This window comes from Pinus tabuliformis, chromosome 2_1 (genome assembly GCF_031772625.1).
Source record: "Pinus tabuliformis cultivar Carrire ecotype Pingquan chromosome 2_1, CPIR1, whole genome shotgun sequence".
Lineage (NCBI taxonomy): Eukaryota > Viridiplantae > Streptophyta > Pinopsida > Pinales > Pinaceae > Pinus > Pinus tabuliformis.
In genome coordinates, this window is record NC_142299.1 from 916,851,362 (window position 1) to 916,868,406 (window position 17,045).

Consider the following 17,045-nt stretch of genomic DNA (forward strand, 5'->3'; position numbering starts at 1 on the left):
CCTTGATTCTGTTGCCCTTGCCAAGGTCTCCTTGCAATAAAACAGAGAGATTCAAGTGTACTTGGATCCTCTTGAAAGACTGCTTTGAGGCCAGGTATTGAAGGACAATCCTTAGTCTCATGAGTTTCTGAGCAAATTACACATGTTTCTACAACGTGTGTGTCCAAGGGACATTCCCTTAAAGCATGTTTCTTTCTACATTTCGGGCAAAAAATGGCCAAAGCCTCAGCTTTTGCTTTTTGTTTATTGTGAATCTTAAGGGTATCTAGTTGTTCACTAAGACTCCCTAAGATGTCAGTTTTGAATTCATCAAGCATATTGCCGATTTCAGACCTACTTACTGATCCTGTTGCAGATTTATTTTCCCTAAGGAGAGAAGGATCTCTAGGCCCTTTTTGAGTTTTTGATTTGCCTCTTGAGAGATGGATACAAAGTTTTGCTATATCATTGAGTGAAGGTTGAGAAATATCCCCTTTCCCCATCATGTTTAAGATATCTATCCATTCATCCCTAATGGCTTTTAATAAGAGGGCTTTTAAGGTCTCTTCATCCAAGCTACTCATTTTTTCTCTTTTCAAATTATATTGAAATCTTTCAAGTAAATCTTCTAAGCTCTCATCCTCTCTTTGTATCATTTTAAAAACCTCGTCCTTGTGATTAGTAGGCATACAATAGTCCAAATACCTATCCAAAAATGTCTGTTTCATTTCATCCCAAGACCTAATGGATTGAGTGAGTAACCCCATGAACCATTTCATGGCTTGATCCTTCAGTGTTGAAGGGAACAATTTGAGTTTCTGAGAGTCATCCAGGTAGTCATAAGTTCGACACACCACTTCAAACTCAAACAAAAATGTTTCAGGGTCCTTAGTTCTTAACCCATGGAAATTTGGGAGGACAGATGGTGATATGTTTTTCATAGTGGCTCGGGAATCCTCATTAACAATGGGAAACCCAAATGAATTATCCCCATCTCTATTTCCTCCTCCAAGGGGACCTCTACCTCCATTATTATTGTTGTTTCCTCCTCCTCCTCTACCTCTACCTCTACCACCTCCTTCTTCCTCTGCCATGATGGTTCTCCTAGGGATTTCAAAATCTTCTGGTTCCTATACAAAAGGTGAATGAGAAGAGATTTCTCCTTCTTCTTCAGATGATTCCACTTCCTCAATTACAATTGGTCTTTCTGTATGAGAAAGAGAAGAGTCTCTTCCTGGTTCAAATTCAATAGAAGGTGTAGGAGAGTCAACTCTTGGCTCTTGAATTCCAGGAATTCTAGGACTAGGAGTGTCGGTTGGAGATAAGGGAGGTGTCTCTTGTCTATCCCTTGAAGCAGATGGACTTGTAAAAATTGAACTTCGAGCTCTAGCTAAAAACCTTCCCCTAGAATCTCTAGCTCTATGCATGTCATTTTTTATTATTTTTCTTCAAGTCAAGTTAATAGTTCTTTTTCTGATCTTCCAGTTCACTCTAGGTGCAAGAAGAGAGCATACTCAAGAAACTACCAAATCAATAACTTTCTCTTTTCTGATCCTCCAGATCACCTTGCAGTGCAAGAGGAGAGCATACTTTGATAGGTTATCAACTTCTTTCCTTGAAATTTTTATGTTTTTTTTTCTAAGAATATGGCTACTTAATTTCACTTCCCCGGCAACGGCGCCAAAATGTTTAGTCAATTTAGTGTTTCTAAATTGATGTCATTAATTGTCAACCCGGGGCTCGTAAGCTGATGAAGTGAAGGTGTACTATATGTACTTAAGCAACCTCTTAGATCTTTTTGTCGTTTGGGGGTGTTGTTTGTGGTCAATTTATCTTCCTAAGATGGAATGGAGTTTTTATAAACAGATGAGTGAGTGTGTGTGTAAGGTGATTTCTAGATGAGTGAGTGTGTGTTATAGGTGATTTCTAACTATCTTCTAAACTACAAAGAAAAAGCTTGAAAGAAATAAATAACTTGAAATGAACTGAAAGCAAAGAACCACTTTCTAATGGCACTAGACACCATTCATGCTGCTGCAAATAAAAGGTAAGAAAACCACTTTAAAAACCAATGATAATGTTTATCTCTTCCTAACTCTCTGCTTCCAACATATGGTACTATGTAAAACACGATTAGGAAGTAGTTAGAGATGAGTTTAAAAAGTGATCAAAAATGAGAAAAATCTACTTTAAAGACTAGTTATAATGTTCAGCTCTTCCTAACTCTCTGCTTCCAACATATGGTACTATGTAAAGCACGATTAGAAAGTAGTTAAAGATTAGTCTAAAAAGTACTCAAAGCCAGCTGTAATTTATTAGTATTCTGATCTCTAAAAGATGAACAATTTATGATAAAGAGACCATCAATATGTTAGCAGACAACTTTGAGAAACTAAACTAGAAATCAGCTATGAAAATAGAGTAAAGGCAGCAACTTTGAATCTGTCAACTGAAAATACCATCAGATATTAAGCAAATACACAAAGACAAAACAATCCCGGGTTAAAAACCTGCAAAAAGAATACTGATCAGTTTAAAATGAATGCTGGAAATAAAATGACATGAAATCAAACTATTATACATGATAAAGGAAATAAAGATTGCTGAAAGCATGAAAATGAAACCAAACACTATGTACACGGGCTGTCATAGATGGGGGCCCTCCATCCACGCAACCAACTTAGAAGATCAGCTACGAAAAGGTGAATAGAACAGTCTTCTTTTATAAAAACAGCATGTCAAAAATACAGTGAAAAGTGCAGTAGGAACAGCCTTCTAAAACAGAGTTTTTATACAAAATCAGCGCAGCAATTACAATAATCCAAAAGCTAATCTAGAAGCGTTGGCACACGCTTATTTATAAGCACAGAGGCAACTACTCTCTGCGTGAACTAAGCAACTACAGCCTACCCTATTAACTACGCAGCAACACGCAGTCATAGCTTACTAGCTTGTGCAGCAAACACGTAGGTAAATCCGTGCACTTTTAAGGGAAACGGTCATCATGGGAGACAAATCTATGCTTGGATCCTGTCTTTAGCTGTCCTCGTGGCATGGAAGAGGTGCCAGCTACAGTTCCGTGTCCCAACTGCTCACGAATCCTGTGCCACCATTCAGAACTTGACCGTTTGACCGAGGGAATACCTGCGTTGACCAAGGGCATACGTGACTGGTTTGGCTCAACCAATAGCATACAATCCATGTGTACATCCAACCCAACATGCCCATGTGGCTCGTTCCTTGAGAGGACATGTGGAGCATATCAAACAACAAAAAGGCTGCGGAATCTCTGAACAGCTGTGGAATTGCTGAACAGCTGCGGAACTGCTGAACAGCTGCGGAAACTCTGTTTATATGTCAAAAATCTAAACCAACATTAAAACATAAGCAAAGTTAACTAATTATGCTTAGAGACATCAAATGTAATGATCTGGGCGGAAAATAGAGCAAAAGAGAGGGATAAGTGAAGAAAAGCTGTAGGTAATGATGGATAATCAAGTGCAAGTTAGAGGCTCTACATCCCTTTCCTTTTGCGATTACGATATCGCAAATCACAAGGTCTCTCCTCCATTGATATCGCAAGTCCTCCCTTCCGATTGTAATATCGCATAAGTCTCGTCACCACTCCTCCACCAATATCGCAAGTCCTCCCCGCTGAATGCGATATCGCATAAGTCCCATCACCACTCCTCCGTCGATATTGCAAGTTCCACCTTCCAATTGTGATATTGTAAGTCCCTTCTCCGATTGTCCATTGCAATAAAGCCCTCCTCGCCGATTGTGATATCGAAATCGGGGATCGTACAAAAAATAACTCCCTCCTCCGTTGAACTCCCTTCCGACTTGGGATTGCAATGGACCCGAAAGGTTATGTATTATGGTTTTGAGAAATTCCAGGTCCGACATATTGGGAAATCATCATAAAAATGGTGTTAAATTCTCTTTTCACTTTCTGATGGCGATATACGATTCTTGGTTCCGAATGTGATATTTTATGTGTGTCATGCTTTATTGAAGTTTCGCGTCTAGAAAATTGGCAAGCACTATGAAACATGGTAAAAGGGCCCCTCCTATATTTCGATTGTGATAACAACATTCCTGGATTAAGTGCCCAGATTAAATTATCCCAGAACAATGGCCTAGATTAAATCAGTCTGGAACAAAGGCCCAGATCAATGAAAATTAAAATATCCATTTAGCTTCTGCTCAATGGGACAGTGAGGGTGTTTTTTTGGCATATATCCAGCAGCATGGTCATCCCACTGAATGCAGAGAAAAGAGGCCAACAGGACACAAAGGACTGTGAAGGCACTTTCAAACACATTTTAATCAGAAAAAAACATGCCTACCAATAGGACAAACAACATTACTTATTTAAAGCCCCAGAAACAGCACCGAATGATTTGAAAGGTCGAATTTTCTGGATTTCCACAAATACAATGCCGACATTACAAACAGTTACAATTTTTTCCTAAATTATTGTAACAGTTAGATAAATTATGTTTAGATGTGACTCCTATTTGTATTCAAACTCTGTTAAAACAAAAAATCCCTATGAAAATTTTGTTAGTTAGAAGAAAAGCATGAACAGGTCTTTAGAACAATGAATCGAATTTGGCCCATGTGGCAAGATATGCAAAGAGATATTTTCTCATTAAATAAGTAGATTTTCGACTCTGAGAAGTATGGATGGAGAATGTGAAGAACTGACCTTCTGTAATATTTTGATATTTTAATACAAAATCTGTAGCAACTTTGTTTTTGTACCTGCGATTCATGTCATGGATTTTATGGGTTTTTATCATATTGCTTCAAGTTTTACATGGTATCTTGATTACTTGGAAATCTGTCAAACTGCACCAATTTCCTTCATTTACTGTGTATGAGTGTGGGTGTTCATTTGTATCATTTTCAAAGTCATAGATGCCTCAACTTCCATTAAACACTTTTTTTTATCATAATTTGTTTTAATTTGACTCCATGCTCAATGGTGGCAATCATCACATTTTTTCTTCATCTACAAAATCACGAAAAGAGATCAGAGTTAGCCATCTTAATTTTGAGTTTATCATAGTCATTTATGAATATTTTGAGAGAGCCCTCTCAGATTGGAAGGACTAACTTTCAGTCAAAAGTTGTTTCGAAATAGTTACACTTCTTGAAGGTTGATACAACCCAACCCTTCCAGCCCAATGATAACATTTTGGTGCATCTGTTGGGAGCCGAAAATCTCCTTTTCCCGGATTTTCTTTGAGTCTCTTCATTCTGATTCCTGAGGGGAATAGGAAATCAGAGTTTTTTGAAGGTTGTGATATTACCCTCCAGAAGATTGAAGTTTCATGGTGACTCCACTGCTTGAATATTAGTAGCTTGAAGAAGTTCCAAGATGAGTTCTATTGTAAGAATAAATTCCAGGTATGCTCCTATGGATCAGTCTCACATCTATGGTTTTCCAAATACTATGCCTTGTGTTGATTGGTCAACCCATATTCCCATATTTAAAGATGAAAAGAAAGATGTTGTTGGTCTACATTTGGTTAAATTCCATATACATGTATGTAGACTGTGGGTTGAGTTTCCTAAGGATTGTCTCATAAAGATGTTTATAGCTAACCTTAAGACAAAGTTAGAGTACGGTATGAAGGGTTTCCATGAGGAAGCTTGTGTTCTCTTAAATATTTCCATGGAATATTTTTTGGACATTATGGGAAGTCTCAGCCTTCATCACCACTATTTCAAGACTGTTGTAATTTTTGGAAAGGTTTCATTCAATTTCTTGAAAGTATTAATGATGATGTAGAATGTATGGATGATGAGGAGATGTTAGAGTAACTTTATGAATTTTCTTCTCAAGATAGTCGTCATGATGACCAAGAAGTTTTCCAACAAACAGATGTCTCTTCTTCAATTGAAGATGAAATGGATCAGCAATTTGACAGTCAAATCATATTACGTTAAATCCATGAGGATTTGCAGCCTTGTCAATCTATATGCAATCAAAGGTATGAGCCAAGTCATTCAAATTGTTTTCTATTCCTTTTCTGAGATTTTATGTTAAGAAGAAACTCCTCAAGATCAAGTCGTTTAAAATACATGCATGAAAATTCTGGACAGTGAGGTAACATGTGATGAAAGTTGTCTACCTAGACAAGAACTTGTTTCCGTTAATGATGTTCTCTCGTTAAAGTGCGTGAAAGTTCACTTTTAGGTAAACCTGAGTTACATAAAGAACTGAATATACAAGTTTTACCTATTCCTTTTGAGGATCATAAAAATGACACAAATGATATGCATAGAGTTGTTTGCATATGAGTTGTTAGTGTTCAGAATCAAGATGACATTCCTCAAAAAAAAATACCAAAGGTTATATATGATTTATTTGATAAGCAAAAGATTAGTTTTGATGCACACAATGTGGATGTCATTTTGAAGATATTCAAAGATGCATGAATATTTTTATTGATTTACATGGAAGGGAAGACAAATCTATTGTTGACTTTTTATTTGATGGTTTTCTTGGAATTGAATACATGGGACAACAAAGGCCATTAGTTATGAATGAATTTATTCCACATGGTGTTACTCATCAAGAAAAGGTTATTTTTCATGATTATCAATATCGTTTGGTATTTTTTCCCTGATCAGGGTGATGGAGGATGTAAAGCGCCATAATGGCGATGTCAGAAGAAGCACAGAGTGAGGACTGGCCATAACAGTTTGCATGAGGGCAAGAATGAACATGGAGAGGTACCGCCAATCGGTTAGGAGAAGTGGCATATGGAATGTCAGGGTGAAGAGAGGTGGGAAGGACGGTGATGAAGGCAGGATGGGACAACAGGGTGGTGGCAAGCGATATGAAAGGGGGAGTAAGGTAGCTAGGAAGGATAGAAGGAGAGGGAGCGGAAGAAGGAGTGGGACGAGGAAGCCAAGCATTCAACCAGCGTTCAGGAAGTGAATCACCGGGTATGTATACTATTATCTCTTCGTAATTCGATTTTCCAACTGTAGAATGCTAGGGGGGTTAGAACCAAGGGTATGGGGGCGAAGGAAGGTCTTGTTGCGAGAATTCAGTTATGTACCCAGTATGGGTCCTTGGGGAAGGATGAGCCCTGGAGTTTGGCTCTAAGGCAGGGGAAGGGTAAGGGCATAGTTAATGACAGGAAGAGGAAGGAGGAGTCCCAAGCCCTGGAAATAAAGGGAACCAACGAGAGGGACAAGGAGAATGTGAGAGTGGTGAGTCTGGAAAGATAATCCAGGCAGGGAGGTCAGGTAGGGGAGGGAAACTCAGGTTGAGGAAGAGAGCAGGGCTGGGAGGGTGAATCAAATGAGAACCCCAGAAAGTTGCCAAAGATATCCCAAGAGGATATCACTGACAGTAAAGAGAGAGGAGCCAAAGTACATGGGAAGAGGGGAGAGAATTCTGAGATTTTGACTCATGGATTTACCATGCTAAGGAACTCCCGAGTAGGGGAAATCAAAACCATAGTGGGGGACCGTGAAAGTGAAGGAGAGCTCGGTATCAGAAATCTGAGTGAGAAGAAGGAAAGGGGGAATAGGGAGAGGAGAGGGAATAACCCCCCAGGAGACCTCGGAATAGGGAAGTGCAGACACAAATAGAAAACGCCTGAGTTTATGGGTATTTGGACGGAAGATGATTTCATCCTGACCCATCACTATTCGTCTTGTGAACAGATAGAGGGGAGCATAGATATGGCAAGGTCAGCCTGTGGTCGTGGTAGGGTTGCAGAGGAAAGACAAACAATAGTCTGGGGCCCAAGGACAGTAACACCCCTGGAAAAAGAAGGGGTCGTCATCCAATGGACGAGACAGTTCATGAAGCAGCCAAAGCATACATGAGGGACACAGACGAAGGCATCAGAAAAATAATTGACGAGATGGAAGATAGTGCGAAGGAAGAAGATTCCGAGGAGAAGATGGAAGAGTGGCGGGATGTTATATCAGACCCTGGAAACATGAGAGGAAGGATGTCTCAGTACAAGCAGATGTTGCACTTATATTGGCTCATGAAGTGGCTGACGTGTAAGGCAGTGGAGAAAGTCTCAATGGGTATGGCTTTAATAATCAGGGACATGCTTAATTACAAACGGGACTTGCAGACTATTCAATTTCAACTCTGTAAACAAGATATGTGACTGGAACGCATAGAGGGACACATCCCCAATATAGTGGATAGGACACCAATGCATGGCGGATCAGCAACGGACCCAGTAGTGGTCGAACTAGACCAAGATGAACAAGACGAGTAGACTGAGCCTATGTTCTCAGGATATTATTTTTTTTTAGCGGCAGGTTTCTTTATATATTTGCATGTTTAAGGGAACAATAGATAAAAACTTTATTTTCAATAGTTCTGTTTTACATAGCATGGTCAGAAAGACTTCAAACTTATCAATTTTGGATGGCATATGTAATGTATAGGTGGAAAAAAAGCTTGGTTTCCCACTCGGCAAGCTAAGGTCACCTATGGACAGTAAGTGTATTCAGCTTGTTGATTATAAATAGAAAAGGACCTACCAAAGCTTACAAAAAAAAAATATCATTTGGTATTTTTATTCTAGTCATCAGTGAAGGTGGAGTTTCTTTCATTTACAAGCTCAAGTGATGGATTCAGTTTTTATTCTAAGTTGTCAATAGATGATCCACTACTGATTTTTTTCAAGCACAGTAAAGGAGCCTAGGTGTTGGATCAACTCTTTGATTGGTTATATTGCAGGTTTCATATTGCTTTAATTAAGCAGGTGGATATTCATATGTTAGAGTAGGGTTATTGGTACATAAATAAGCTTGTTGGGCAAGCATTTCCTTCAGCTTTAAGAAACATTTTGCAGTTGTCAGTTTTAGTTTGTATAGTAGTTTAATATCATATTGCAGTAGTAGTCGTTGGTTTGCAGTTTGATTTTCAGTCTGGTGAGTGGGTTTGAATGTAGTCTTCAAATTGGGATCGGCTTAATGATTAGGAAACTGGTCTATTGGTTCTTTGCTGCACCACAGGGGCACAACATCTCCATTGGAGCCATTGTTATCCATGATAACCCTTAGAAATAATTTTTAGTTTGATTAGTCATTTTAGATAAGATTTTTCACCACTGCTATTTGCATCTATCTGTTTCTTTTTTGAAAAAGGTTTTTGTGCTTTGCATTTGGAGATTAAAGGAGGAAGAACAAGTCCAGTTTAAATTGTTTTGGAGAAATTCCAATATTCTCCAAAACCCATCCCATTTCATCCTTTGTTTTTAAAACTCTAGCCATTTGCATTCATTATTAATATTCCAACTCTAGTTGCATTAACCGATTTAACACTAAGAAATCATGTCGTAGTCTTTTTAAAGGGCTGGGACCCGCAAAACCATATCTCTATCGGCCCCCTCCCTTTTGCGATACAATATCCTCCAATCTCCCTTTTCCTTTTGCAATTACGATATTGCAAATCGCAAAGTATCTCCTTCACCGATATCACAAGTCCTCCCCGTCTATTGCAATATCACATAAGTCTCGTCACCACTCCTATGTTGATATTGAAAGTCCTCTCCACCGATTGTGATATCGCATAAGTCTCATCACCACTCCTCCATTGATATCGCAAGTTCCACCTGCCAATTGCGATATCATAAGTCCTTTCTCCAATTGTTGATTTCCATAAAGCTTGTCGATTGCAATAAATTCCTCACCGCCGATCGCAAGTTAAGGTCCCCCCCCCCCCACCGATTGTGATATCGCAATAGGGGACCTCACAAAACATAACTCCCACCTCTATTGAACTCCCTTCCGACTTGCGATTGCAATGGACCCAAAAGGTTATGTATTATGGTTTTGAGAAATTTCAGGTTCGACATATTGGGAAATCACCATAAAATCAGTGTTAAATCCCCTTTTCATTTTCCGATGGCGATATATGAGTCTTGGTTTTGGATGTGATATTTTATGTGTGTCATGCTTTTATTGAAGTTTCACGTTTGGACAATTGGCAAGCACTATGAAACATGCTAAAAAGGCCCCCTCTTGTATTGCGATTACGATAAAAAAGGCTTGGGTCAACGGCCCAGATTGAATCATCCTAGAACAACGGCCTAGATCAACAAACATTAAAATATCCATTTTGCTTCCGCTCAGTGGGACAACAAGGGAGTTTTTTCAGCATATATCCAGCAACATGGTCATTAAACAAAATGTAGAGAAAAGAGAATAGCGAGACACAAAGGACAGTGAAGGTGCTTTCGAACACGTTTTAATTAGCAAACAACACACCTTTCAGTAGGACAAACAACATTGTTCATTTAAAGGCTTGGAAACAACACTGCAGGATTTGAAAGGTCGGATGTTATGAATTTCCACAAATATAGTGCCAACATTACAAACAGTTGCATTTTTTTCCTAAATTATTGTGAGTTAGATAAATTCTATTTAGGTGTGACTCCTATTTGTATTCAAACTTTGTTAAAACAGAAATTCCCTATGAAAACTATGCTAGTTAGAAGAAAAGAAGGAACATGTCTCTAGAACAATGAATCAAATTTCGCCCAGGTGGCAAGATATGTAAAGAGATATTTTCTTTATAAATAAGTAGATTTTCGACTTTGAGAAGTATGGATGGAGAATGTGAAGAACTGACCTTTTGTAATATTTTGATCTTTTAATAGAAAATTTGCAGTAACTTTGCTTTTGTACCTGAGATTCATATCATGGATTTTATGGGTTTTTATCATATTGTTCTAAGTTTTACATAGTATCTTGATTACTTGGAAATCTCTCAAAATGCTCCAATTTCCTTCATTTACTATGTATGATTGTGGGTGTTCATTTGTATCATTTTCAAAGTCATAGATGCCTCAACTTCCATTAAACACTGTTTTTCTATCAGAATTTGTTTTAATTTGACTCCATGCTCAATGGTGGCAATCATCACATTTTTTCTTCATCTACAAAATCACAAAAAGAGATCAGAGTTAGCCATCTTAATTTTGAGTTTATCATAGTCATTTATAAATATTTTGAGAAAGCCCTCTCAGATTGGAAGGACTAACTTCCAGTCAAAAGTTGGTTTGAAATAGTTACACTTGGTTGAAGGTTGATATAGCCCAACCCTTTCTAGCCCAGTGATAACACAAACCATTATGCCAACCACACACTTTATCTTATTCTCCTTCACACTTTGTTATAAAATGTTATTCAAATGGTTCAAAAGGAACCATGAAGAATACATGAGAGATGAGGGCACAGATAGACCAATCAAGACATGAATATCAATAATATTTTAGGAATATTGTTAGAGCATATGTTAGGGAATATTTTGAAGAATATTCTCTCTAAGGAATCTTTGAGGATTATTTAAGATTCCTTGGGGGAATAATTTTGAAGGTGTCAGAAATATGTTGAGTTTATACACATTTGAACTAGTTTTCCTCAAGGAATGGAATGAAATAATCAATTTATTCATCTGAACAGTTGAATTTCAGTCATCTTGCAGAATAAAATCTTTGAGGAATCTATGATATTCCTAGGGAGCCTGGATTTAACTGATTCAGAAAGGGGTCAAGTTTATAGTCAGATTTCATGATTTTTGTCAATAATTCAATCATGCAGTCTATTTCTTTAGCAAAGGTGTGTATTTTCAGTCCATCCCTAGATGTGGAGGTATAAGATGCACTGATGCCATGTCTTTTTTGATGTTTGTCAAGATGATGCTTTGATGTTGAGATATTTTCTTGCCATTTTGTTGGAGGATCTTTGTATTCCACTTCATGTGAGAGTTTGATATTTATTCATGTTGAAGGGGAGCTTGTATGAGTGAGAGTTCTTATAGGAGAACATTTTGTGGAGAGATATGCCAATCTAAGTTAAGGGAGTTCTTCCTTGTATTGACAAAGAATTCATCATGTGCTCATCATCATCTTGCAACATTTAATGAAGTGGCCTCCCCACTCTTGAAATCGGGCCTGGAGACATAACCCACATTGGGTAAACTCCGTTCTCAACTTTTATGTGTTCCTTGATTTGACGGTTTCCATTATGCTTCCTCTTATTTAAAGTATGCACATGTATTTTTTGATACTCTTTCACATGCAATTTTGCTAACATCACAGAAGAAAAATATCTTGGTTAATTGCGGTAGCTGAGAAAATCTAGATCATAAGTTCGAGTTCCATAGGTGCGGGATAGGGGTGTTTGATAATCACTTTCTTGCTAAGAGGGAGTGTTGAAAAATGCAACATGAAATTCTCAATTTGATTTTGCCTTGAGTAAATTGAGAAAATTTGAATTCCACATTAGCATACAACTTGGATAATATTAACTTGTGTGGCATGGCTTGTGTCACCCATTTAATTAGTAAATTCAAGTTGGAGGAGTTAGATTTATGTTATGCATGCGTGATTACTAATTTGCAGCAATCAAGGTCAGTTATCTCAGGTTGTTTTTAGTTAAACTAGTTCCAACTTTTGTAGGAACTAGTGGAAGCTCAGTTAAGTAGTGGGACTTCAGTCAAATTCAGTGATAATCTAATTAACTGATCAATTAGCCCAAAATAGCTAGTGGATGTAGAGAATTTGAGTTACCTATTTGAGGTGGAGATTACAAGGCAGTGTAACATAAATTGTAGACTAGTCTTGACTATACAGGTGTTGCATGCAGTCAGAGGATAAGCCTAAAGGAGTTGCGCAATTAATTTGAGGAATTTCCTAAATAAGAGGGGCCCAGTTACTCAAGGAATGACGCAAGGAAATGGTAGCTCAAGAAAAGGCAAAATTTGACTAAGTCTGGGTTAGAGCGTTTCAATGAGAAGAGAGATAGCTTATGCACTTGTAGGTTTTCCTTAGTTGAGCAAAGAAATTGTAATACATATCTATTCTTCTAATTTAATGCAAGCGGGCATTGGGGTTTTTAGCAATTTTTTTACCCGAGGAAAATATATGTTGCATGTGTGTGATTTCTTATTGCATGTCTAAATTTTTTTTCTAGATTGAATTTCCACAGAGCATTAGAGTAGGTTTGTGTCTTGTGATCTTGATTAGAATTCCATGAGCAATTGGAAATCTACATCGTAATTTCTACAAATATATATATATATATATATATATATATATATATATATTGGATAATTAAGTTATGAGGACACTTGTAGATTAGATTGTTATTAAAAAAATTCATTGTTATTAGAAAGAATACAACAATTAATAGAAATCAAACAAGGAATGATTATAGGTTAATAAAATATTTATTATTAAAATTAAGTATGATAATAAATGGAAAGAAAATAATAATTATGGAAAAATCCATATATATTTTTTTTTAGATAATTAATTTATGACACTTGGTGATTAGAGTTTTTTTGACATTTTTTAATTCCGACAAGTTGATTTTAAACCACATAAAATTAATCATCCATCAATAAAATAAAAAAAATCAATTTCTAGACAAATAAATTTAATATTTAATTGTACCTAACTTTAATAAATTTTGTAAATATTTTTTAAAAATTTGAAAATTAATTAAGATTCAAAGAATTTTGAGTCAAGTTGATTACAATATACTATGCCTTGACAAGTATAAAAATCCTCAAACATCTCTCAAGCTATGTCTAGTTTATATGAAATTTTATTATATATATATATATATATATATATATATATATATATATATATATGTGTGTGTGTGTGTGGGAAAGTTACTTTTCTTAAGAAATGTCTTAAATATTGGTCAGGTAACAATATGATTTGATGTGATTTAGGAAATGTTTATTGGAGGGCCGAAAAAAAGCCACATTTAACACTTTTTTTTTCCAATGTAAAAAAATATTCAACAAACATCAACGCATATATTAGATTTTGACTCCAATTATAAGAGAGAAATTTTGGAGTTAGTTGATATATGTTGACACCTAATCATTAGGATTGGTTGAACACTTGTAAATAATGTAAATAGTAAATAATGGAAAATGAAGAGTCATCGAGAGTTGAAGCCCAGTAGTCAGTCCCTCATGTATATAACCATGGGTAATCTTAATGAATAAATACAATTCATTTGAGGAGTTTCCTCCTCGCTTGACATGGTATCAGGGCACAGGTCCCAAATTATTTTTTTGTGTTGTAACTCCTGTCAAATTTCTCTGCCATATTTTGTCCCTCTATTCTTTGCCATATTCTCTAGAAAATTAAGTTCTTCTAGCCATTTCGAAATCGTGAATGCTATGCTATGATTGGAGAGTGTGTAATGGTGGTGGACTTTTTGAAGTTGCATGTTTTTATGGTGCGAGGCTCTACAAATCGTGAACCAAATTGAACCATTGTTGTGTGTTCTTCTTTGAATTCATTTATGGGTTTATGACCATGAAATTGTGGCTCCTGGCGTTGTTGTTGAACATGATCTTTGCGTTCAAATATTGGGTTGTGCATGCAACATATCTTTTGTTGAGGACATATGTTATAACTCTCTCTTGAAATGTGTGCTATGGCGTGCTATTTTTATACATGGCATGGTATCACTACATTTTTTTTAACACAATCATATTATCAGTTCCATATATGTTAATAGAGACCATATGCCATAACGCATCGACTGATCTAGGTGGATATTGGTGGCCACCTGCCAATTCCACTTGGACCCCCACCATTACTTCTTTTAGTTTTTCAGTTTCCTTAACTATCTAAAATCGTATTTTCCATCGTAGTCCTCGGAGAGATCTTTCCAATGGGCTATCATGCACGTCAAACAGTGATAATATGACCAAGTCGTGACCTCGGCAAGTTGGTTGTCCAACTCACCCCAACGGGGCCCATAAACTCTAGGTGTTACATCTCCTCGGGTTGGGGTTTTGGTTGTTTAGGGTTTTCTCTTATTGTTCAATAATAAAAAGGCCCTTGAGCCTCATTGTAAGGCAGTTCAGAGGCATGTAGCCGCCACATATTTTCTCAGAGATAAGCTACCATCGCCCTAGCTAGTTTATTTCCATTCTTGTTTGTAAGCATATTTCAGTATTTTACATTAATGAAACGAAGTATTATTTCCGTTGCATCTTTGTGTTTATGGTTATCTTTGTAATTTGTTGTGTTCCTATTTAAATCCATATTAGTGGTATCATAGCGGTCTTCTTTTTTTCTCTGTTTTTCTTTGCATGTCCCCAATGAGGTTGGGATATATGGAGTTAGGACTTGAACTGGTCTAACCTTGGCAAGACCAGCCTCGCAAATCCTGATGGCCTCCCATGGAGAATGAAAAGAAAGACGAGGGGGCAGGAGATCCTATCAAAATCTTGCTCGAAGAAGCCCTTGAGTGACAAAGGAATGCGATGATGGATAGCTTTGCCCAGATGCTTCAGCGGCTACCCAGGGGTGATGCATCAACTTCCAATAGCTACTCTAGAAACGCCACACCATTTAAGGTACAAGTTAATTTTGAAATCCACATATTCAAGGGTTAGATAGACGCAGATGCTATTGATAAATGGTTAAATCTGCTAGAGGGTTATTTTTCTGTTCATGATTTTTCTAGTCGGGAAAAGATTGTTTTCGCTCTTTTGAAAGAAGCCCCCCAAGTCAAGGATTGGTGGGAACCCTAATGCGAGCATAAGGATGAAAGTACAAACTCACTATTTTCAGCTGCACCCACTTGGAATTCATTCTGGGATGCCATCAAGGAGCAGTACTACCCTGTCGGAAGCTATGAGGATCAATACATAAAGTGGACCACACTGCAGTAGGGAAGGGACCAAGACGTGTTGGAGTTTACCAATATTTTCCATAACCTTCGCATAAAGTTGGGTATCAAGGATATGGAGCAACATTTTGTACTCAAATATCGCAGTTGCCTACACAAGTACATCCAGGAAGAAATAGAATTCTTGAACATCTCCTCGCTCGGCACGGCATACTGATATGTCATCAAAGTCGAGCAAAAGTTGAAACAGAAGAAGCAAGACTTTCGATCTACGAATCCAAAGCAAGGGAAAGGTGCCCCCAAACCGCAGAACAAAGGACAAAGCCAAGGCGGGGTAGCCCAAGATAACCTACCAAAGCTGCAAGCAAAGAAGAATTCCACGAAGCCGAAAAAGGACACAGGAAAGTGGTGTGAGTTCCATAAGAGCTCCACTCACAACACAAGTGAGTGTCGAGCCAAGCAATCACTGGTGGCTGAGCTAAAGGTTTTAGAATTAGATGCATGTTCTGACTCTAAGTCATAACCCAATAAGGGAATGAAAAAAGGAATTAGATTATCATGCAGAGCCTAACACCACCATTGCCACCACGAAGATCCAGAAGGAGGAACCCAAAGATCTAGAGGAAGAGGAGCATCTCTTCCACTCCTAGATGTGGGTAAAGGGCTCCCCGCTATAATTCATTGTTGACAGCAGGAGCCAAAAGAACCTCATTTCGGCAGAGGTCGTGAAGCGGTTGGTCTTACCGACCATAGCACATCGACAACCATACACCATCGGGTGGCTTCACCAAGGACGGGATCTTCATGTAAGCCAACAGTGTCGCCTTCCATACAACATCAAGCCCTTCACAGATGAGGTATTGTGTGAAATTGCTACCCTTGAAGTTTGTGATGTATTATTAGGACAACCATACTTGTGGAAGCGACAAGCTGTGTATGAATCAAGGCCCCATGTTGTTATTGTTGCTTTGGGAAATAAGTTGTACATGATACCAAAGGTAGCACTGCCTATCGCCATCTCTTTGGTTACTGCAAAACAATGCAGTAAGCTCATTTCCAAAACTGGGAACTTTTTTTTCCTAATGATACACTCTCAAGGAAAGAAGAAGTCGGTGGCCATGACCTCTAGACAGGGCCCCTCTGCACGACAACTACAGATGGACAAGGTTGTAGAGGAGTACGAGGACATCTTCACCTCCCTCGTAGGGGTTCCTCTGCACTGTCAGGTCAAGCACTCCATCAATCTAACCCCAGGTGCGTCGCTGCACAATGGACCAATCTATCGGCGCTTCGTTCTGGAGAACGATGAAATCCAGAGGTAGATTCAGGAGCTACTACAAAAGGTCACATCCGTTTAATTTCATCACCCTGTGGGAGCTCGATCGTGTTAGTACAGA